Source organism: Giraffa tippelskirchi, chromosome 12 (genome assembly GCF_054371585.1).
Source record: "Giraffa tippelskirchi isolate mGirTip1 chromosome 12, T2T-mGirTip1v1.2.pri, whole genome shotgun sequence".
NCBI classification, from domain to species: domain Eukaryota; kingdom Metazoa; phylum Chordata; class Mammalia; order Artiodactyla; family Giraffidae; genus Giraffa; species Giraffa tippelskirchi.
The window spans coordinates 65371605-65393735 of NC_137286.1; the positions used below are offsets into that span (position 1 = coordinate 65371605).

Here is a 22131-nt window from a genome sequence, read left to right on the forward strand (position 1 = left end):
TCCGGTTTCTGCTCATTGTTCTTCTAGATTTGTGACAAGTTTTCATGGAAACTTTGTCTAGGGATAACTGGAAGTGAACTCGGTGTAAGGTGTCAAGTCTCCATCTCCATTCATGTCATGCCCTGCAGTTTCCAATTCCCTGTTCCTGAGTGGTTTTGGAGACCTTGTGGGAAGTTTGGTTGCATCGGAGTTTGCGTTTCCACCTTGAGTAGATTCACACTGTTCTGCCCTCAGGGACACTGTCAAGGGGGAGTGAGGAGCAGCCTGCACTTCCAGCAGTGACCACACGGTGGGGCGAGTGCTGCTCTCCCCTCTGGGAGCCCCAGGCCACAGGCATCCCAGTGAGGAGCCAGCTCTGTGCTCAGCTGAAAGGAGTTAGTCTCTCAGGAGCCTCTGAGCCCTTGCCTTTGGATCACCCAGGGTGGGCATTTGCTGTGACAGAAAAAATTGCCCTGAATTCCATGGACGGAAGAGCCTGGCTGTGTAGAGTTCGTGAGTTGCCGTGAATCAGACACAACTGAGGACACAAAAATTCAATAGACTAAAACACTTTTTGGGGGTGGGGGGAGTGAAAGGGGGTGATGTGGGGGTTTTTGTCTTATATAATAGCCGAGGGAAATCTAGTTTAAACCTAAATTCACATAGATGGGAAAGGTATAGCTCTCCGTCACCCTATTTAAAAAAAAAAAAAAGTCTTAACTTTTCTGAAAGCTTATTTAGTAGCTTCCTTGAGCAGTTCATTGTGAAGGATTTTTTTTTTTTTCTGTGACATTGGCCTCATTAAAAAGTACGGTTTGCCTTTACTGGATAATTTTGTTCATTGGTTTGTTAGGGAATCTTGGTAATATTTGAGTTTCCTGGGGAGTATGGTCACATGACCTGGCCCTGGGCAATCGGTGCGTTCCACCTCCCTGGCCACTGTGATTGGCTCCGGACTGGGGCAGTGCCCAATCGGGGCCCGGGGCCGGGCCTCACGTTGGAAGCCAGGGGAAGACGAGCTCTCGTCCTGCTGGGGTAGGGGAAGGGGTGGGGCCGGGGGAGGTCAGGCTCCAGCAGTGGGAGGGGCTTGAGGTCCGCCTGCGGCAGTTGGTGACCTTCCTGCTCCCCTCAGGGCAGAGCCGCCGGCCTGAGAATGAGGGCGCTGCTGAGCCCAGGGGCTGGGATGGCCCGCTGCTGCTGTGGTCCCAGAGCTCCACCCGAGACCTGAGGGAGGCCGTCTGCCCGTGAGTCCTCTCCCGCTTGTCTGTCAGCTTGTTTGAACCATGCTGGGTTTTCTGCCCAGCTGGCTAAGGGGAGTCCCTGGAAATGCAAGGGTGTGGGTTTTGGCAGACTTCAGGGAAGACATGCCAGATGAGCCTGGGAGACTCCAGCTTAATCTGGATTCAGGAGATATCTCTTCGGGCCAGCTAGTAATTGTAGGATAAGCCTAATGAGTCTTCACAGGATGAAGAGAGTAACGTGCCAAGGTAGCAATCGATGTCCTCATTCGAGAGGATGAAGCTGGTGCTCAGAGAAGGGGGGAACTTGGCCAGAGCAAGGAGGTGTGCACCCAGACAGAACCCCCAGATCCGGCCATTTGAGCTCAGGGAGGCCACTGGTGTGGCTTGTCCCTGTGGCAGGGGCCGAGGCACACAGCCCACCCTGATTCCTGCGGGGGCCTGACTTGGGAAGTGCCATCTGGTAGCTTTGAGACTCACCAAACCAAATTGCACTGGAGAGAGGAAGGACACCTTCCTTCATCCACCCCCCACCCCCGCCGGATTCCCACATACCCTGACCCCTTTCTCTTGATTTCGGAGCCATTTCCAGAGTCCCGCTCATATGACCTCATTCGAAGTGCACTGTGGACGAGCTGCCATCTGCAGCTGCTACCACAGCAGCCAAGGGCTTTAGCTCCCGAGTACCTCCCTTCCTTTGGAACTTGGGGGCCCTCTACTCCCCACTTGCACACCACAGACCTTTGCTGAGGATTGTGGGGACCCTCACTCAGTTTGCAGCACGTTGTAGCCATCCCTGTCCTCTCAATACCTCCCTTGCCACTCAGCTTGTGAGCCCCTTTGGAGCAGCGTGGCCCACCTGGCTGCAACGGAAGAGACACAGCTGACAGTGAAACAACAGCTTAGATCTGACAGCCGGAAAGCTCTGTCAAAAGGGACCTCCCTCTTCACACCGTAGAGGCTGTAGGAGCCGCCAGGCTTTCGGAACCAGTGCTGGGGCCAAAATGACCCCACAGCCGTTTTCCTTCCTGGGGAGGGTTCTGGCTTGAGTGGGAATGGCTCAAGTCTCCTAAGGTTCTGAAAGCCCACTGTGTGCAGATTCACGGTACACAGAGAGGAGAAGGTGGAGTCCTGCCCTGGAGGTGGTCACAGCTCACGGATGAGCCAGGCAGGCAGGCAGGCAGGCAGGCAGGGCATGAGAACACCTGAGCTGCCTTCATGAGTGAATGGTGTGGGAGCAGAGGAAGAGAAGCCGGTCTGCTCCCTCATGTGGTGCCCAGGGCAGGTTGTCCCCAGAGGAAACCCTTACGACGGTGAGGACTCTCACTGCTGTTTCCCAAGGGGTTCCGTCGGTGCGTGTCTTCCCCGGAGCGGTCAGGCCGTCTCTAAAGTACACTGGCCATGGGCATTGCCTCTCCTTGGAACTTCCCACGTGTTTCTCTTTTTTATGGAACAGTGATTTTTCTAGAGGGGTTCTGGGCCACAAGGTTGTTGGGTCATTTTCTAGCCTTCTGTCGTGAAGAACGCTTTCCTGGGCGTTGGGGTGGTTTGTTGTTCCAGCTCCCTTTCTTGGCTTCTTTTGGGAGCTGGTGCAACAAGAGGAGCTCAGCCTCTGCCTTCTGGCTGAGATGTCACCCTTCAAACAGCAATGCCTGCCTGGAGATAATGTTGGCATTTGCCAAAAGGGCTTCGTTTGGCACATGATATCTTGAAAGGACGTACACCGTCCTGTCAGCTATCAAAGGCTAGTTCAAATGACATAAAAACGAGAACTCTCCAATGGAGACTTACAGTAGGTGGAGAGTCCGAAAGAAACTCCTTCAGTCATTTCACTGAGAGTCATTGATTGGGGACACCAAGAATATAGGAAGGAATGCAGAAAGAAAAGATGAAATTGTGTTCAGGATCGGGGGGAGGGATGAACAGGGCGTGCTTGCCTTGAATCCAGGCTTTGTTGGGGGGTGGGGCATAAAGATCAAACGGGTCTGAAACCACAAAGTGGTGATGGTAACACAGTATCACCAGTTACACAAGAGTGTTCCCAAATTGCAACAATGATGAAAAAGTTTACTAATCCCAACTTAACCAACAAAAATACAGGAAACCATACAAAAAATAAAACATCACCAGAAAGGTGGAAACAAACCAAATGCAAAGCAGTTCAGGGGAAAGGAACTCCATGTCCCCTGGGGGCAGACCGAGTTGACAGCCTCCACGGTGAGCCGACAGGGATGGAGGCGGCAGAGCCGACCGCTCCCCTGGACGTGGTGTTTCCGGCAAGGGCTCTGGGTCTCTGTCCAGAGCGGGGGCTCGTTCTTCCTGCAGGGGTGGGTGAGTCATCGTCGGCGTCTGGGTGTTGCGCGGGAGCCAGGGCAGGCTCTCCCTGCCGAGGCGGTGACTCCTCCTCTGCCTCGGGTTCTCCTGCCAAAGCCCGAGCAGGTACAGGTGCACGTGGAGGTGGAGGTTCTGGCTGAGGGGGTGGGACATCAGTGCCTGGGGCTGGGGGTCCTGCAGGCACGGAGATCCGATCTGCCCGGTGTGCTGGCCAGAACCCAGCTGGCCTGGTGTCTCTGCGAGGGCAAGTCTCGGTTCTCCATCTGCCCTCGGTGGATCCCTGGGTCCTGCACCTGGAGCCACCACCTCTGTAGGGACAGGTCTGGGAAGTGGAGCCTGGTTCCAGTTGGAGGCCAGTGCTAGAGCTGGGGGAGAAGCAAAGTTTGCCCACAGGCCAGCCTTGGCATGTGCGTATCCCGGGACAGAAAGCTTCCAAGAGATTCCCAAAGAATACCCAGGGTCGGATGTCTTTTGGGACTGAAGTGTGCAAGAAGGGGGTGGGGGTGTGAGGCCAGCGCTTGCTGCAGGCCCAGCAGCATCTTTCGGGGACTCGTCCCTGTGTAGCTCAGCACCCCCTCCCCACACACTCCCGTGCACCAGCCCCAGCGTCCTCACCTCTGTGCTCTGGCGTGCTGGGCTCCAGGTCCTCCTGCTGCCTCAGAGGCTGGGGTTCTCGGGACTCTGGGTCGGAGCCGGGTGTGCTGAGCTCCGTGGCAGCCTCAGACTGGGCCGCCGGGTGTATCCTGTGTGGTGTCTCGGCAGCAGGCCTTCCCCGCCTCCGCTTCGCCCCCGGTGGGGCTGATGCCTCCGTGGGCACGCTCACCTGGAGCCTGCACTGGGCCTCAGGGGCGGGGGGGTGGTGCTCCGACCCCTCCCTCCGGGAGGTGGACGGGGTGTCCCCGTCCTCGGCCTCATAACGTGGGAAGCTCTGCAACGACAGTGACCGTCAGCCAGCCATGCTGGGAGTTTTCCGAGCTGGGCCTGGCCAGTGGGGCCGCTGCTTCTGCCTGCTCGAACTTGTCTTCCCAGAAGGGTCAGAGACGTGTGTCTGCTCAGATCCCCACCCGGGACAAAAGAGACCCACCTGAGGGTGTGAGGCCAGCCTGGGCGGCCGGCGCTGCCCGCACTCTCCCCATCCCAGCCAGCCTGCTCTCCCCTGGGGTGTGGACACAACTTGCCCGCAGGCTTCTGACCCCACATCCGCCTGGGCTTCCTTGAGGGAGACACACCCCGAGAAACCCGCATCCACACACACAGGCAAAGGACCCGGTGTTTCCGGGTGGCATGGGAGAGGTGGGCTGGCCCGGCCTGGGGCTCCCCGTGTTACCTTTCTGTTTCTCCGGGCAAAGGGCCAGAGGCCTCTCGGGGGTGCCCTGAGCCAACGTTGACAGGGTGCCCACGCACACTGCCTGTGAGCTCTCCTGAGGCCCCGGCCTCTGGGCAGGGGCAAACAGCAGAACATCCTGGCAGCAAGTGATCTGGCTGGGGGCTCCTCTCCGCTCTGGAGGCCTGGATACCCGGGCTGCGGGTTCTGTTGGGTTCTGTTGCCGGCAGGTGACATCATTTCCTGGGGTTCGTGCTGAGGTCCCTTCCCCAAAACTTCCCAAGGGAATCTCTGGGTTTCTGACTGCTCGACCACCCCCCTTAGGCCATGTGCAGGCACAGTGACAGCCACACAGCCCAGCCCACAGCCCTGGGGAGGCCTGGGTGCAGCCAGGGCCTGAGCTCCGAGGACCCCGCTGCTCTCAGACCAGGCTCCTTCTTCTCATAAGTGGTGTGGCCCTGGACAAGCGTATGCCCCTCAGGGTTTCCCCAGTCTCTCCATCTGCAGAGTGGGGGTCATTCACCCATCTGCTTCCTAGGTCTGTCGGCCTACGAGCAGCTCCATGCCTTTCCACCTGGGGCCGATATCACGTGGAGCTTGTGCGCTGAGACTTCAGAAAGAAAGACTCCATCCAGGGCTGAGACAGCACAGAATGGGGCAGAATGAGGCCTGGATGCGCCGTGGTACCCAGGAAAAGGCACTCCCCCTCCTGAGTGTTTTGAGACCCCGCATCCAAGTTGGAGGCGCGAAAGGAAGACTCGAAGGTCTCCCTCTCTTATAGAAAAGAGTAGCCAACTTTCTGGTCCTCTGTTTCCATTGAGATTCTGTTCAAGTGTCCCAGCTCGGCTTCTGCGGGTGGCTGAGCTTCTAATGGCTCCCTGCGTTCTTGTCTTTTCCTCTCCAAACCTTCCGTCCTTTTCCCCCTTCTGGGGTGGATGGGCGCTGTCATTGCTTCTACCTTCGAGACAGATTGATGAAAAGTCTGGACCGTCGACTCCTTTCCTCTCTTTGGTTCCGTGTCTCTCTCTGTCTGTGTCCCTCTCTTTTCCCTTCTCGATTCAGTCTGTGTCTTCCTCTTTCTCTCTCGTGTGTGGATGGATGGATGCTAGGAATGCACATGTATATGATTAGATGAGGGTTATGTTTTAGGGATAGGTTAGAGGGAGAGAAAGGCTTTAGGTCGGAGTTGGTCATGGGGGAAGGGTCAAGGGTGGTGGTGGTGTTTCTTGGAATCTGAGTGCTGTGCATTCTTCGTCTCTTTCCATATGAACCCCTTCTCAGATACACCACTTGCAAGGAGTCTCTCATGTTCCGTTTCCCATCTTTTGCATTTCTGAATGCTTAGCTTCTCTGTTGTGAAGAGGTTCCATTGGATGGAAACCCATTGGCGTACTTCGTTTTCCTCTTTCCCTTACTTGAAGAGACCCATTTCTACCTCCGCCCAGCAAATGGCAAGGAGACTCTGATGTTAAGGAGCCTTTGACCTACGCTTCTTTCTAGCTGTCTCATGACATCAGTCTTTAGGGTGAGGTTTTTTCCCGATATTGAGGTGGTGTGAGATCAAAACCAATAGTGTTCTTCAGATGTAGCTGTCTGGTTTTCCCATGGACATTTATTGAAGAGGCTTTCTTGTTCCCATTTGGATATTCTCCCCTTTTGTGTCAGAGATGAGTTGACCATGGATGCCGGGGTTTGTTTCTGGACCCTCAACTTTATTCCATCGATCTGGATCTGTGTGTGTTGTTGTATTCCCAATAGCATACTGTCCTGCTGCTGCCGCTGCGCCTAAGTCACTTCAGTCGTGTCTGACTCTGCGCGACCCCATGGCCTGCAGCCTACCAGGCTCCTCCGTCCAGGGCGTTTTCCAGGCAAGAGTACTGGAGTGGGTCGCCATCGCCTTCTCCGATACTCTCCTGAGGATCCTAGTTTGGTCGTCTAATTTCCTTTCACACAACCTTGGATGTCCGTATCGGGGCTTTTTCGTTGGATTGTATTGACAATTTAGGCTCTTTTCTGTTTCCGTACCCCTTTTGCAATTCTTTGTTCGGTGCGAAAATGCATTGGCATTTTGGGAGGAATAGCATCGAAGCTGTGGATTGCCTTGTGGGGCTGTGACATCATTTTCCCAATAGGAATTCTTTCAAGCCCTGAGCACAGCTTCTCTTTCCAGTGGTTGGTGTGGGCTTGATCTTCCTTCTTCCATCTCTCGCCGTTTTGTGAGAACAGGTCCTTCCTTCCCTTCTGGGTTAGATGGACTCGTGGGTATCACTTCAGTGAATGGCATTGTCAGTGGGGGTGATAATTCCCTTCTCATTGGAAGACTTTGCTGTGAGTATTAGAAATGCAAGTGATTTCTCTTCCCCTTCCTCCCTGTCCATCTCTCAGAGCCACCGGGAAACAGAGGCCTCATCCAGGGTCACACAGGCCTGAGGGAGTGCAACTAGACTGTTGTTTCTTCAGGCCCTCAGTGCTGGACATCATCCGGGATACTCTGTGTGTGTCTTCCTCAGTCTGCTGTCCCTTCAGACCTTTCCCTAGTTTTCACAGGCTTGTCGTGTTGGTGTTCTTTGTCTGTTTGGAGACACATCCTTGAGAAGCTTTGTGTTTCCACTCATTCGTCTCGCGATATATGACCTGTCTTTTGCTTTTGTAATGAGGTCTTTCCCACAGTAGATATCTTTGATTTTGCAAAGTCCACTGTATTCTCTGGGTTGTTTTGTGGGCTGCCTTTTTGTTTTGTGTGTGAAGACTCAAAGCACGTGTCCGGTTTCTGCTCATTGTTCTTCTAGATTTGTGACAAGTTTTCATGGAAACTTTGTCTAGGGATAACTGGAAGTGAACTCGGTGTAAGGTGTCAAGTCTCCATCTCCATTCATGTCATGCCCTGCAGTTTCCAATTCCCTGTTCCTGAGTGGTTTTGGAGACCTTGTGGGAAGTTTGGTTGCATCGGAGTTTGCGTTTCCACCTTGAGTAGATTCACACTGTTCTGCCCTCAGGGACACTGTCAAGGGGGAGTGAGGAGCAGCCTGCACTTCCAGCAGTGACCACACGGTGGGGCGAGTGCTGCTCTCCCCTCTGGGAGCCCCAGGCCACAGGCATCCCAGTGAGGAGCCAGCTCTGTGCTCAGCTGAAAGGAGTTAGTCTCTCAGGAGCCTCTGAGCCCTTGCCTTTGGATCACCCAGGGTGGGCATTTGCTGTGACAGAAAAAATTGCCCTGAATTCCATGGACGGAAGAGCCTGGCTGTGTAGAGTTCGTGAGTTGCCGTGAATCAGACACAACTGAGGACACAAAAATTCAATAGACTAAAACACTTTTTGGGGGTGGGGGGAGTGAAAGGGGGTGATGTGGGGGTTTTTGTCTTATATAATAGCCGAGGGAAATCTAGTTTAAACCTAAATTCACATAGATGGGAAAGGTATAGCTCTCCGTCACCCTATTTAAAAAAAAAAAAAAGTCTTAACTTTTCTGAAAGCTTATTTAGTAGCTTCCTTGAGCAGTTCATTGTGAAGGATTTTTTTTTTTTCTGTGACATTGGCCTCATTAAAAAGTACGGTTTGCCTTTACTGGATAATTTTGTTCATTGGTTTGTTAGGGAATCTTGGTAATATTTGAGTTTCCTGGGGAGTATGGTCACATGACCTGGCCCTGGCCAATCGGTGCGTTCCACCTCCCTGGCCACTGTGATTGGCTCCGGACTGGGGCAGTGCCCAATCGGGGCCCGGGGCCGGGCCTCACGTTGGAAGCCAGGGGAAGACGAGCTCTCGTCCTGCTGGGGTAGGGGAAGGGGTGGGGCCGGGGGAGGTCAGGCTCCAGCAGTGGGAGGGGCTTGAGGTCCGCCTGCGGCAGTTGGTGACCTTCCTGCTCCCCTCAGGGCAGAGCCGCCGGCCTGAGAATGAGGGCGCTGCTGAGCCCAGGGGCTGGGATGGCCCGCTGCTGCTGTGGTCCCAGAGCTCCACCCGAGACCTGAGGGAGGCCGTCTGCCCGTGAGTCCTCTCCCGCTTGTCTGTCAGCTTGTTTGAACCATGCTGGGTTTTCTGCCCAGCTGGCTAAGGGGAGTCCCTGGAAATGCAAGGGTGTGGGTTTTGGCAGACTTCAGGGAAGACATGCCAGATGAGCCTGGGAGACTCCAGCTTAATCTGGATTCAGGAGATATCTCTTCGGGCCAGCTAGTAATTGTAGGATAAGCCTAATGAGTCTTCACAGGATGAAGAGAGTAACGTGCCAAGGTAGCAATCGATGTCCTCATTCGAGAGGATGAAGCTGGTGCTCAGAGAAGGGGGGAACTTGGCCAGAGCAAGGAGGTGTGCACCCAGACAGAACCCCCAGATCCGGCCATTTGAGCTCAGGGAGGCCACTGGTGTGGCTTGTCCCTGTGGCAGGGGCCGAGGCACACAGCCCACCCTGATTCCTGCGGGGGCCTGACTTGGGAAGTGCCATCTGGTAGCTTTGAGACTCACCAAACCAAATTGCACTGGAGAGAGGAAGGACACCTTCCTTCATCCACCCCCCACCCCCGCCGGATTCCCACATACCCTGACCCCTTTCTCTTGATTTCGGAGCCATTTCCAGAGTCCCGCTCATATGACCTCATTCGAAGTGCACTGTGGACGAGCTGCCATCTGCAGCTGCTACCACAGCAGCCAAGGGCTTTAGCTCCCGAGTACCTCCCTTCCTTTGGAACTTGGGGGCCCTCTACTCCCCACTTGCACACCACAGACCTTTGCTGAGGATTGTGGGGACCCTCACTCAGTTTGCAGCACGTTGTAGCCATCCCTGTCCTCTCAATACCTCCCTTGCCACTCAGCTTGTGAGCCCCTTTGGAGCAGCGTGGCCCACCTGGCTGCAACGGAAGAGACACAGCTGACAGTGAAACAACAGCTTAGATCTGACAGCCGGAAAGCTCTGTCAAAAGGGACCTCCCTCTTCACACCGTAGAGGCTGTAGGAGCCGCCAGGCTTTCGGAACCAGTGCTGGGGCCAAAATGACCCCACAGCCGTTTTCCTTCCTGGGGAGGGTTCTGGCTCGAGTGGGAATGGCTCAAGTCTCCTAAGGTTCTGAAAGCCCACTGTGTGCAGATTCACGGTACACAGAGAGGAGAAGGTGGAGTCCTGCCCTGGAGGTGGTCACAGCTCACGGATGAGCCAGGCAGGCAGGCAGGCAGGCAGGCAGGGCATGAGAACACCTGAGCTGCCTTCATGAGTGAATGGTGTGGGAGCAGAGGAAGAGAAGCCGGTCTGCTCCCTCATGTGGTGCCCAGGGCAGGTTGTCCCCAGAGGAAACCCTTACGACGGTGAGGACTCTCACTGCTGTTTCCCAAGGGGTTCCGTCGGTGCGTGTCTTCCCCGGAGCGGTCAGGCCGTCTCTAAAGTACACTGGCCATGGGCATTGCCTCTCCTTGGAACTTCCCACGTGTTTCTCTTTTTTATGGAACAGTGATTTTTCTAGAGGGGTTCTGGGCCACAAGGTTGTTGGGTCATTTTCTAGCCTTCTGTCGTGAAGAACGCTTTCCTGGGCGTTGGGGTGGTTTGTTGTTCCAGCTCCCTTTCTTGGCTTCTTTTGGGAGCTGGTGCAACAAGAGGAGCTCAGCCTCTGCCTTCTGGCTGAGATGTCACCCTTCAAACAGCAATGCCTGCCTGGAGATAATGTTGGCATTTGCCAAAAGGGCTTCGTTTGGCACATGATATCTTGAAAGGACGTACACCGTCCTGTCAGCTATCAAAGGCTAGTTCAAATGACATAAAAACGAGAACTCTCCAATGGAGACTTACAGTAGGTGGAGAGTCCGAAAGAAACTCCTTCAGTCATTTCACTGAGAGTCATTGATTGGGGACACCAAGAATATAGGAAGGAATGCAGAAAGAAAAGATGAAATTGTGTTCAGGATCGGGGGGAGGGATGAACAGGGCGTGCTTGCCTTGAATCCAGGCTTTGTTGGGGGGTGGGGCATAAAGATCAAACGGGTCTGAAACCACAAAGTGGTGATGGTAACACAGTATCACCAGTTACACAAGAGTGTTCCCAAATTGCAACAATGATGAAAAAGTTTACTAATCCCAACTTAACCAACAAAAATACAGGAAACCATACAAAAAATAAAACATCACCAGAAAGGTGGAAACAAACCAAATGCAAAGCAGTTCAGGGGAAAGGAACTCCATGTCCCCTGGGGGCAGACCGAGTTGACAGCCTCCACGGTGAGCCGACAGGGATGGAGGCGGCAGAGCCGACCGCTCCCCTGGACGTGGTGTTTCCGGCAAGGGCTCTGGGTCTCTGTCCAGAGCGGGGGCTCGTTCTTCCTGCAGGGGTGGGTGAGTCATCGTCGGCGTCTGGGTGTTGCGCGGGAGCCAGGGCAGGCTCTCCCTGCCGAGGCGGTGACTCCTCCTCTGCCTCGGGTTCTCCTGCCAAAGCCCGAGCAGGTACAGGTGCACGTGGAGGTGGAGGTTCTGGCTGAGGGGGTGGGACATCAGTGCCTGGGGCTGGGGGTCCTGCAGGCACGGAGATCCGATCTGCCCGGTGTGCTGGCCAGAACCCAGCTGGCCTGGTGTCTCTGCGAGGGCAAGTCTCGGTTCTCCATCTGCCCTCGGTGGATCCCTGGGTCCTGCACCTGGAGCCACCACCTCTGTAGGGACAGGTCTGGGAAGTGGAGCCTGGTTCCAGTTGGAGGCCAGTGCTAGAGCTGGGGGAGAAGCAAAGTTTGCCCACAGGCCAGCCTTGGCATGTGCGTATCCCGGGACAGAAAGCTTCCAAGAGATTCCCAAAGAATACCCAGGGTCGGATGTCTTTTGGGACTGAAGTGTGCAAGATGGGGGTGGGGGTGTGAGGCCAGCGCTTGCTGCAGGCCCAGCAGCATCTTTCGGGGACTCGTCCCTGTGTAGCTCAGCACCCCCTCCCCACACACTCCCGTGCACCAGCCCCAGCGTCCTCACCTCTGTGCTCTGGCGTGCTGGGCTCCAGGTCCTCCTGCTGCCTCAGAGGCTGGGGTTCTCGGGACTCTGGGTCGGAGCCGGGTGTGCTGAGCTCCGTGGCAGCCTCAGACTGGGCCGCCGGGTGTATCCTGTGTGGTGTCTCGGCAGCAGGCCTTCCCCGCCTCCGCTTCGCCCCCGGTGGGGCTGATGCCTCCGTGGGCACGCTCACCTGGAGCCTGCACTGGGCCTCAGGGGCGGGGGGGTGGTGCTCCGACCCCTCCCTCCGGGAGGTGGACGGGGTGTCCCCGTCCTCGGCCTCATAACGTGGGAAGCTCTGCAACGACAGTGACCGTCAGCCAGCCATGCTGGGAGTTTTCCGAGCTGGGCCTGGCCAGTGGAGCCGCTGCTTCTGCCTGCTCGAACTTCTCTTCCCAGAAGGGTCAGAGACGTGTGTCTGCTCAGATCCCCACCCGGGACAAAAGAGACCCACCTGAGGGTGTGAGGCCAGCCTGGGCGGCCGGCGCTGCCCGCACTCTCCCCATCCCAGCCAGCCTGCTCTCCCCTGGGGTGTGGACACAACTTGCCCGCAGGCTTCTGACCCCACATCCGCCTGGGCTTCCTTGAGGGAGACACACCCCGAGAAACCCGCATCCACACACACAGGCAAAGGACCCGGTGTTTCCGGGTGGCATGGGAGAGGTGGGCTGGCCCGGCCTGGGGCTCCCCGTGTTACCTTTCTGTTTCTCCGGGCAAAGGGCCAGAGGCCTCTCGGGGGTGCCCTGAGCCAACGTTGACAGGGTGCCCACGCACACTGCCTGTGAGCTCTCCTGAGGCCCCGGCCTCTGGGCAGGGGCAAACAGCAGAACATCCTGGCAGCAAGTGATCTGGCTGGGGGCTCCTCTCCGCTCTGGAGGCCTGGATACCCGGGCTGCGGGTTCTGTTGGGTTCTGTTGCCGGCAGGTGACATCATTTCCTGGGGTTCGTGCTGAGGTCCCTTCCCCAAAACTTCCCAAGGGAATCTCTGGGTTTCTGACTGCTCGACCACCCCCCTTAGGCCATGTGCAGGCACAGTGACAGCCACACAGCCCAGCCCACAGCCCTGGGGAGGCCTGGGTGCAGCCAGGGCCTGAGCTCCGAGGACCCCGCTGCTCTCAGACCAGGCTCCTTCTTCTCATAAGTGGTGTGGCCCTGGACAAGCGTATGCCCCTCAGGGTTTCCCCAGTCTCTCCATCTGCAGAGTGGGGGTCATTCACCCATCTGCTTCCTAGGTCTGTCGGCCTACGAGCAGCTCCATGCCTTTCCACCTGGGGCCGATATCACGTGGAGCTTGTGCGCTGAGACTTCAGAAAGAAAGACTCCATCCAGGGCTGAGACAGCACAGAATGGGGCAGAATGAGGCCTGGATGCGCCGTGGTACCCAGGAAAAGGCACTCCCCCTCCTGAGTGTTTTGAGACCCCGCATCCAAGTTGGAGGCGCGAAAGGAAGACTCGAAGGTCTCCCTCTCTTATAGAAAAGAGTAGCCAACTTTCTGGTCCTCTGTTTCCATTGAGATTCTGTTCAAGTGTCCCAGCTCGGCTTCTGCGGGTGGCTGAGCTTCTAATGGCTCCCTGCGTTCTTGTCTTTTCCTCTCCAAACCTTCCGTCCTTTTCCCCCTTCTGGGGTGGATGGGCGCTGTCATTGCTTCTACCTTCGAGACAGATTGATGAAAAGTCTGGACCGTCGACTCCTTTCCTCTCTTTGGTTCCGTGTCTCTCTCTGTCTGTGTCCCTCTCTTTTCCCTTCTCGATTCAGTCTGTGTCTTCCTCTTTCTCTCTCGTGTGTGGATGGATGGATGCTAGGAATGCACATGTATATGATTAGATGAGGGTTATGTTTTAGGGATAGGTTAGAGGGAGAGAAAGGCTTTAGGTCGGAGTTGGTCATGGGGGAAGGGTCAAGGGTGGTGGTGGTGTTTCTTGGAATCTGAGTGCTGTGCATTCTTCGTCTCTTTCCATATGAACCCCTTCTCAGATACACCACTTGCAAGGAGTCTCTCATGTTCCGTTTCCCATCTTTTGCATTTCTGAATGCTTAGCTTCTCTGTTGTGAAGAGGTTCCATTGGATGGAAACCCATTGGCGTACTTCGTTTTCCTCTTTCCCTTACTTGAAGAGACCCATTTCTACCTCCGCCCAGCAAATGGCAAGGAGACTCTGATGTTAAGGAGCCTTTGACCTACGCTTCTTTCTAGCTGTCTCATGACATCAGTCTTTAGGGTGAGGTTTTTTCCCGATATTGAGGTGGTGTGAGATCAAAACCAATAGTGTTCTTCAGATGTAGCTGTCTGGTTTTCCCATGGACATTTATTGAAGAGGCTTTCTTGTTCCCATTTGGATATTCTCCCCTTTTGTGTCAGAGATGAGTTGACCATGGATGCCGGGGTTTGTTTCTGGACCCTCAACTTTATTCCATCGATCTGGATCTGTGTGTGTTGTTGTATTCCCAATAGCATACTGTCCTGCTGCTGCCGCTGCGCCTAAGTCACTTCAGTCGTGTCTGACTCTGCGCGACCCCATGGCCTGCAGCCTACCAGGCTCCTCCGTCCAGGGCGTTTTCCAGGCAAGAGTACTGGAGTGGGTCGCCATCGCCTTCTCCGATACTCTCCTGAGGATCCTAGTTTGGTCGTCTAATTTCCTTTCACACAACCTTGGATGTCCGTATCGGGGCTTTTTCGTCGGATTGTATTGACAATTTAGGCTCTTTTCTGTTTCCGTACCCCTTTTGCAATTCTTTGTTCGGTGCGAAAATGCATTGGCCTTTTGGGAGGAATAGCATCGAAGCTGTGGATTGCCTTGTGGGGCTGTGACATCATTTTCCCAATAGGAATTCTTTCAAGCCCTGAGCACAGCTTCTCTTTCCAGTGGTTGGTGTGGGCTTGATCTTCCTTCTTCCATCTCTCGCCGTTTTGTGAGAACAGGTCCTTCCTTCCCTTCTGGGTTAGATGGACTCGTGGGTATCACTTCAGTGAATGGCATTGTCAGTGGGGGTGATAATTCCCTTCTCATTGGAAGACTTTGCTGTGAGTATTAGAAATGCAAGTGATTTCTCTTCCCCTTCCTCCCTGTCCATCTCTCAGAGCCACCGGGAAACAGAGGCCTCATCCAGGGTCACACAGGCCTGAGGGAGTGCAACTAGACTGTTGTTTCTTCAGGCCCTCAGTGCTGGACATCATCCGGGATACTCTGTGTGTGTCTTCCTCAGTCTGCTGTCCCTTCAGACCTTTCCCTAGTTTTCACAGGCTTGTCGTGTTGGTGTTCTTTGTCTGTTTGGAGACACATCCTTGAGAAGCTTTGTGTTTCCACTCATTCGTCTCGCGATGTATGACCTGTCTTTTGCTTTTGTAATGAGGTCTTTCCCACAGTAGATATCTTTGATTTTGCAAAGTCCACTGTATTCTCTGGGTTGTTTTGTGGGCTGCCTTTTTGTTTTGTGTGTGAAGACTCAAAGCACGTGTCCGGTTTCTGCTCATTGTTCTTCTAGATTTGTGACAAGTTTTCATGGAAACTTTGTCTAGGGATAACTGGAAGTGAACTCGGTGTAAGGTGTCAAGTCTCCATCTCCATTCATGTCATGCCCTGCAGTTTCCAATTCCCTGTTCCTGAGTGGTTTTGGAGACCTTGTGGGAAGTTTGGTTGCATCGGAGTTTGCGTTTCCACCTTGAGTAGATTCACACTGTTCTGCCCTCAGGGACACTGTCAAGGGGGAGTGAGGAGCAGCCTGCACTTCCAGCAGTGACCACACGGTGGGGCGAGTGCTGCTCTCCCCTCTGGGAGCCCCAGGCCACAGGCATCCCAGTGAGGAGCCAGCTCTGTGCTCAGCTGAAAGGAGTTAGTCTCTCAGGAGCCTCTGAGCCCTTGCCTTTGGATCACCCAGGGTGGGCATTTGCTGTGACAGAAAAAATTGCCCTGAATTCCATGGACGGAAGAGCCTGGCTGTGTAGAGTTCGTGAGTTGCCGTGAATCAGACACAACTGAGGACACAAAAATTCAATAGACTAAAACACTTTTTGGGGGTGGGGGGAGTGAAAGGGGGTGATGTGGGGGTTTTTGTCTTATATAATAGCCGAGGGAAATCTAGTTTAAACCTAAATTCACATAGATGGGAAAGGTATAGCTCTCCGTCACCCTATTTAAAAAAAAAAAAAAGTCTTAACTTTTCTGAAAGCTTATTTAGTAGCTTCCTTGAGCAGTTCATTGTGAAGGATTTTTTTTTTTTCTGTGACATTGGCCTCATTAAAAAGTACGGTTTGCCTTTACTGGATAATTTTGTTCATTGGTTTGTTAGGGAATCTTGGTAATATTTGAGTTTCCTGGGGAGTATGGTCACATGACCTGGCCCTGGCCAATCGGTGCGTTCCACCTCCCTGGCCACTGTGATTGGCTCCGGACTGGGGCAGTGCCCAATCGGGGCCCGGGGCCGGGCCTCACGTTGGAAGCCAGGGGAAGACGAGCTCTCGTCCTGCTGGGGTAGGGGAAGGGGTGGGGCCGGGGGAGGTCAGGCTCCAGCAGTGGGAGGGGCTTGAGGTCCGCCTGCAGCAGTTGGTGACCTTCCTGCTCCCCTCAGGGCAGAGCCGCCGGCCTGAGAATGAGGGCGCTGCTGAGCCCAGGGGCTGGGATGGCCCGCTGCTGCTGTGGTCCCAGAGCTCCACCCGAGACCTGAGGGAGGCCGTCTGCCCGTGAGTCCTCTCCCGCTTGTCTGTCAGCTTGTTTGAACCATGCTGGGTTTTCTGCCCAGCTGGCTAAGGGGAGTCCCTGGAAATGCAAGGGTGTGGGTTTTGGCAGACTTCAGGGAAGACATGCCAGATGAGCCTGGGAGACTCCAGCTTAATCTGGATTCAGGAGATATCTCTTCGGGCCAGCTAGTAATTGTAGGATAAGCCTAATGAGTCTTCACAGGATGAAGAGAGTAACGTGCCAAGGTAGCAATCGATGTCCTCATTCGAGAGGATGAAGCTGGTGCTCAGAGAAGGGGGGAACTTGGCCAGAGCAAGGAGGTGTGCACCCAGACAGAACCCCCAGATCCGGCCATTTGAGCTCAGGGAGGCCACTGGTGTGGCTTGTCCCTGTGGCAGGGGCCGAGGCACACAGCCCACCCTGATTCCTGCGGGGGCCTGACTTGGGAAGTGCCATCTGGTAGCTTTGAGACTCACCAAACCAAATTGCACTGGAGAGAGGAAGGACACCTTCCTTCATCCACCCCCCACCCCCGCCGGATTCCCACATACCCTGACCCCTTTCTCTTGATTTCGGAGCCATTTCCAGAGTCCCGCTCATATGACCTCATTCGAAGTGCACTGTGGACGAGCTGCCATCTGCAGCTGCTACCACAGCAGCCAAGGGCTTTAGCTCCCGAGTACCTCCCTTCCTTTGGAACTTGGGGGCCCTCTACTCCCCACTTGCACACCACAGACCTTTGCTGAGGATTGTGGGGACCCTCACTCAGTTTGCAGCACGTTGTAGCCATCCCTGTCCTCTCAATACCTCCCTTGCCACTCAGCTTGTGAGCCCCTTTGGAGCAGCGTGGCCCACCTGGCTGCAACGGAAGAGACACAGCTGACAGTGAAACAACAGCTTAGATCTGACAGCCGGAAAGCTCTGTCAAAAGGGACCTCCCTCTTCACACCGTAGAGGCTGTAGGAGCCGCCAGGCTTTCGGAACCAGTGCTGGGGCCAAAATGACCCCACAGCCGTTTTCCTTCCTGGGGAGGGTTCTGGCTCGAGTGGGAATGGCTCAAGTCTCCTAAGGTTCTGAAAGCCCACTGTGTGCAGATTCACGGTACACAGAGAGGAGAAGGTGGAGTCCTGCCCTGGAGGTGGTCACAGCTCACGGATGAGCCAGGCAGGCAGGCAGGCAGGCAGGCAGGGCATGAGAACACCTGAGCTGCCTTCATGAGTGAATGGTGTGGGAGCAGAGGAAGAGAAGCCGGTCTGCTCCCTCATGTGGTGCCCAGGGCAGGTTGTCCCCAGAGGAAACCCTTACGACGGTGAGGACTCTCACTGCTGTTTCCCAAGGGGTTCCGTCGGTGCGTGTCTTCCCCGGAGCGGTCAGGCCGTCTCTAAAGTACACTGGCCATGGGCATTGCCTCTCCTTGGAACTTCCCACGTGTTTCTCTTTTTTATGGAACAGTGATTTTTCTAGAGGGGTTCTGGGCCACAAGGTTGTTGGGTCATTTTCTAGCCTTCTGTCGTGAAGAACGCTTTCCTGGGCGTTGGGGTGGTTTGTTGTTCCAGCTCCCTTTCTTGGCTTCTTTTGGGAGCTGGTGCAACAAGAGGAGCTCAGCCTCTGCCTTCTGGCTGAGATGTCACCCTTCAAACAGCAATGCCTGCCTGGAGATAATGTTGGCATTTGCCAAAAGGGCTTCGTTTGGCACATGATATCTTGAAAGGACGTACACCGTCCTGTCAGCTATCAAAGGCTAGTTCAAATGACATAAAAACGAGAACTCTCCAATGGAGACTTACAGTAGGTGGAGAGTCCGAAAGAAACTCCTTCAGTCATTTCACTGAGAGTCATTGATTGGGGACACCAAGAATATAGGAAGGAATGCAGAAAGAAAAGATGAAATTGTGTTCAGGATCGGGGGGAGGGATGAACAGGGCGTGCTTGCCTTGAATCCAGGCTTTGTTGGGGGGTGGGGCATAAAGATCAAACGGGTCTGAAACCACAAAGTGGTGATGGTAACACAGTATCACCAGTTACACAAGAGTGTTCCCAAATTGCAACAATGATGAAAAAGTTTACTAATCCCAACTTAACCAACAAAAATACAGGAAACCATACAAAAAATAAAACATCACCAGAAAGGTGGAAACAAACCAAATGCAAAGCAGTTCAGGGGAAAGGAACTCCATGTCCCCTGGGGGCAGACCGAGTTGACAGCCTCCACGGTGAGCCGACAGGGATGGAGGCGGCAGAGCCGACCGCTCCCCTGGACGTGGTGTTTCCGGCAAGGGCTCTGGGTCTCTGTCCAGAGCGGGGGCTCGTTCTTCCTGCAGGGGTGGGTGAGTCATCGTCGGCGTCTGGGTGTTGCGCGGGAGCCAGGGCAGGCTCTCCCTGCCGAGGCGGTGACTCCTCCTCTGCCTCGGGTTCTCCTGCCAAAGCCCGAGCAGGTACAGGTGCACGTGGAGGTGGAGGTTCTGGCTGAGGGGGTGGGACATCAGTGCCTGGGGCTGGGGGTCCTGCAGGCACGGAGATCCGATCTGCCCGGTGTGCTGGCCAGAACCCAGCTGGCCTGGTGTCTCTGCGAGGGCAAGTCTCGGTTCTCCATCTGCCCTCGGTGGATCCCTGGGTCCTGCACCTGGAGCCACCACCTCTGTAGGGACAGGTCTGGGAAGTGGAGCCTGGTTCCAGTTGGAGGCCAGTGCTAGAGCTGGGGGAGAAGCAAAGTTTGCCCACAGGCCAGCCTTGGCATGTGCGTATCCCGGGACAGAAAGCTTCCAAGAGATTCCCAAAGAATACCCAGGGTCGGATGTCTTTTGGGACTGAAGTGTGCAAGATGGGGGTGGGGGTGTGAGGCCAGCGCTTGCTGCAGGCCCAGCAGCATCTTTCGGGGACTCGTCCCTGTGTAGCTCAGCACCCCCTCCCCACACACTCCCGTGCACCAGCCCCAGCGTCCTCACCTCTGTGCTCTGGCGTGCTGGGCTCCAGGTCCTCCTGCTGCCTCAGAGGCTGGGGTTCTCGGGACTCTGGGTCGGAGCCGGGTGTGCTGAGCTCCGTGGCAGCCTCAGACTGGGCCGCCGGGTGTATCCTGTGTGGTGTCTCGGCAGCAGGCCTTCCCCGCCTCCGCTTCGCCCCCGGTGGGGCTGATGCCTCCGTGGGCACGCTCACCTGGAGCCTGCACTGGGCCTCAGGGGCGGGGGGGTGGTGCTCCGACCCCTCCCTCCGGGAGGTGGACGGGGTGTCCCCGTCCTCGGCCTCATCACGTGGGAAGCTCTGCAACGACAGTGACCGTCAGCCAGCCATGCTGGGAGTTTTCCGAGCTGGGCCTGGCCAGTGGAGCCGCTGCTTCTGCCTGCTCGAACTTCTCTTCCCAGAAGGGTCAGAGACGTGTGTCTGCTCAGATCCCCACCCGGGACAAAAGAGACCCACCTGAGGGTGTGAGGCCAGCCTGGGCGGCCGGCGCTGCCCGCACTCTCCCCATCCCAGCCAGCCTGCTCTCCCCTGGGGTGTGGACACAACTTGCCCGCAGGCTTCTGACCCCACATCCGCCTGGGCTTCCTTGAGGGAGACACACCCCGAGAAACCCGCATCCACACACACAGGCAAAGGACCCGGTGTTTCCGGGTGGCATGGGAGAGGTGGGCTGGCCCGGCCTGGGGCTCCCCGTGTTACCTTTCTGTTTCTCCGGGCAAAGGGCCAGAGGCCTCTCGGGGGTGCCCTGAGCCAACGTTGACAGGGTGCCCACGCACACTGCCTGTGACCTCTCCTGAGGCCCCGGCCTCTGGGCAGGGGCAAACAGCAGAACATCCTGGCAGCAAGTGATCTGGCTGGGGGCTCCTCTCCGCTCTGGAGGCCTGGATACCCGGGCTGCGGGTTCTGTTGGGTTCTGTTGCCGGCAGGTGACATCATTTCCTGGGGTTCGTGCTGAGGTCCCTTCCCCAAAACTTCCCAAGGGAATCTCTGGGTTTCTGACTGCTCGACCACCCCCCTTAGGCCATGTGCAGGCACAGTGACAGCCACACAGCCCAGCCCACAGCCCTGGGGAGGCCTGGGTGCAGCCAGGGCCTGAGCTCCGAGGACCCCGCTGCTCTCAGACCAGGCTCCTTCTTCTCATAAGTGGTGTGGCCCTGGACAAGCGTATGCCCCTCAGGGTTTCCCCAGTCTCTCCATCTGCAGAGTGGGGGTCATTCACCCATCTGCTTCCTAGGTCTGTCGGCCTACGAGCAGCTCCATGCCTTTCCACCTGGGGCCGATATCACGTGGAGCTTGTGCGCTGAGACTTCAGAAAGAAAGACTCCATCCAGGGCTGAGACAGCACAGAATGGGGCAGAATGAGGCCTGGATGCGCCGTGGTACCCAGGAAAAGGCACTCCCCCTCCTGAGTGTTTTGAGACCCCGCATCCAAGTTGGAGGCGCGAAAGGAAGACTCGAAGGTCTCCCTCTCTTATAGAAAAGAGTAGCCAACTTTCTGGTCCTCTGTTTCCATTGAGATTCTGTTCAAGTGTCCCAGCTCGGCTTCTGCGGGTGGCTGAGCTTCTAATGGCTCCCTGCGTTCTTGTCTTTTCCTCTCCAAACCTTCCGTCCTTTTCCCCCTTCTGGGGTGGATGGGCGCTGTCATTGCTTCTACCTTCGAGACAGATTGATGAAAAGTCTGGACCGTCGACTCCTTTCCTCTCTTTGGTTCCGTGTCTCTCTCTGTCTGTGTCCCTCTCTTTTCCCTTCTCGATTCAGTCTGTGTCTTCCTCTTTCTCTCTCGTGTGTGGATGGATGGATGCTAGGAATGCACATGTATATGATTAGATGAGGGTTATGTTTTAGGGATAGGTTAGAGGGAGAGAAAGGCTTTAGGTCGGAGTTGGTCATGGGGGAAGGGTCAAGGGTGGTGGTGGTGTTTCTTGGAATCTGAGTGCTGTGCATTCTTCGTCTCTTTCCATATGAACCCCTTCTCAGATACACCACTTGCAAGGAGTCTCTCATGTTCCGTTTCCCATCTTTTGCATTTCTGAATGCTTAGCTTCTCTGTTGTGAAGAGGTTCCATTGGATGGAAACCCATTGGCGTACTTCGTTTTCCTCTTTCCCTTACTTGAAGAGACCCATTTCTACCTCCGCCCAGCAAATGGCAAGGAGACTCTGATGTTAAGGAGCCTTTGACCTACGCTTCTTTCTAGCTGTCTCATGACATCAGTCTTTAGGGTGAGGTTTTTTCCCGATATTGAGGTGGTGTGAGATCAAAACCAATAGTGTTCTTCAGATGTAGCTGTCTGGTTTTCCCATGGACATTTATTGAAGAGGCTTTCTTGTTCCCATTTGGATATTCTCCCCTTTTGTGTCAGAGATGAGTTGACCATGGATGCCGGGGTTTGTTTCTGGACCCTCAACTTTATTCCATCGATCTGGATCTGTGTGTGTTGTTGTATTCCCAATAGCATACTGTCCTGCTGCTGCCGCTGCGCCTAAGTCACTTCAGTCGTGTCTGACTCTGCGCGACCCCATGGCCTGCAGCCTACCAGGCTCCTCCGTCCAGGGCGTTTTCCAGGCAAGAGTACTGGAGTGGGTCGCCATCGCCTTCTCCGATACTCTCCTGAGGATCCTAGTTTGGTCGTCTAATTTCCTTTCACACAACCTTGGATGTCCGTATCGGGGCTTTTTCGT

The 22131-nt window shown here is 55.3% G+C and overlaps 2 long non-coding RNA genes across 2 annotated transcripts in view; one reads left to right on the forward strand and one right to left on the reverse strand.

Annotated features, from left to right (window-relative positions):
- Positions 1-22131, forward strand: part of LOC145530002 (uncharacterized) — a 1493464-nt gene that overhangs the window by 273916 nt on the left and 1197417 nt on the right. Inside the window, exons 37-39 of the long non-coding RNA XR_014071397.1 lie at positions 1112-1223; positions 8748-8859; positions 16384-16495. This is a non-coding gene — a long non-coding RNA (uncharacterized LOC145530002). The remainder of the gene's footprint in view (positions 1-1111; positions 1224-8747; positions 8860-16383; positions 16496-22131) is intronic.
- On the reverse strand, positions 3256-5053 carry LOC145530017 (uncharacterized). Its single transcript, XR_014071415.1, has 2 exons — positions 4167-5053; positions 3256-3916 (listed from the first exon to the last, which is right to left on the reverse strand). It is a non-coding gene; the product is annotated as an uncharacterized LOC145530017 (long non-coding RNA).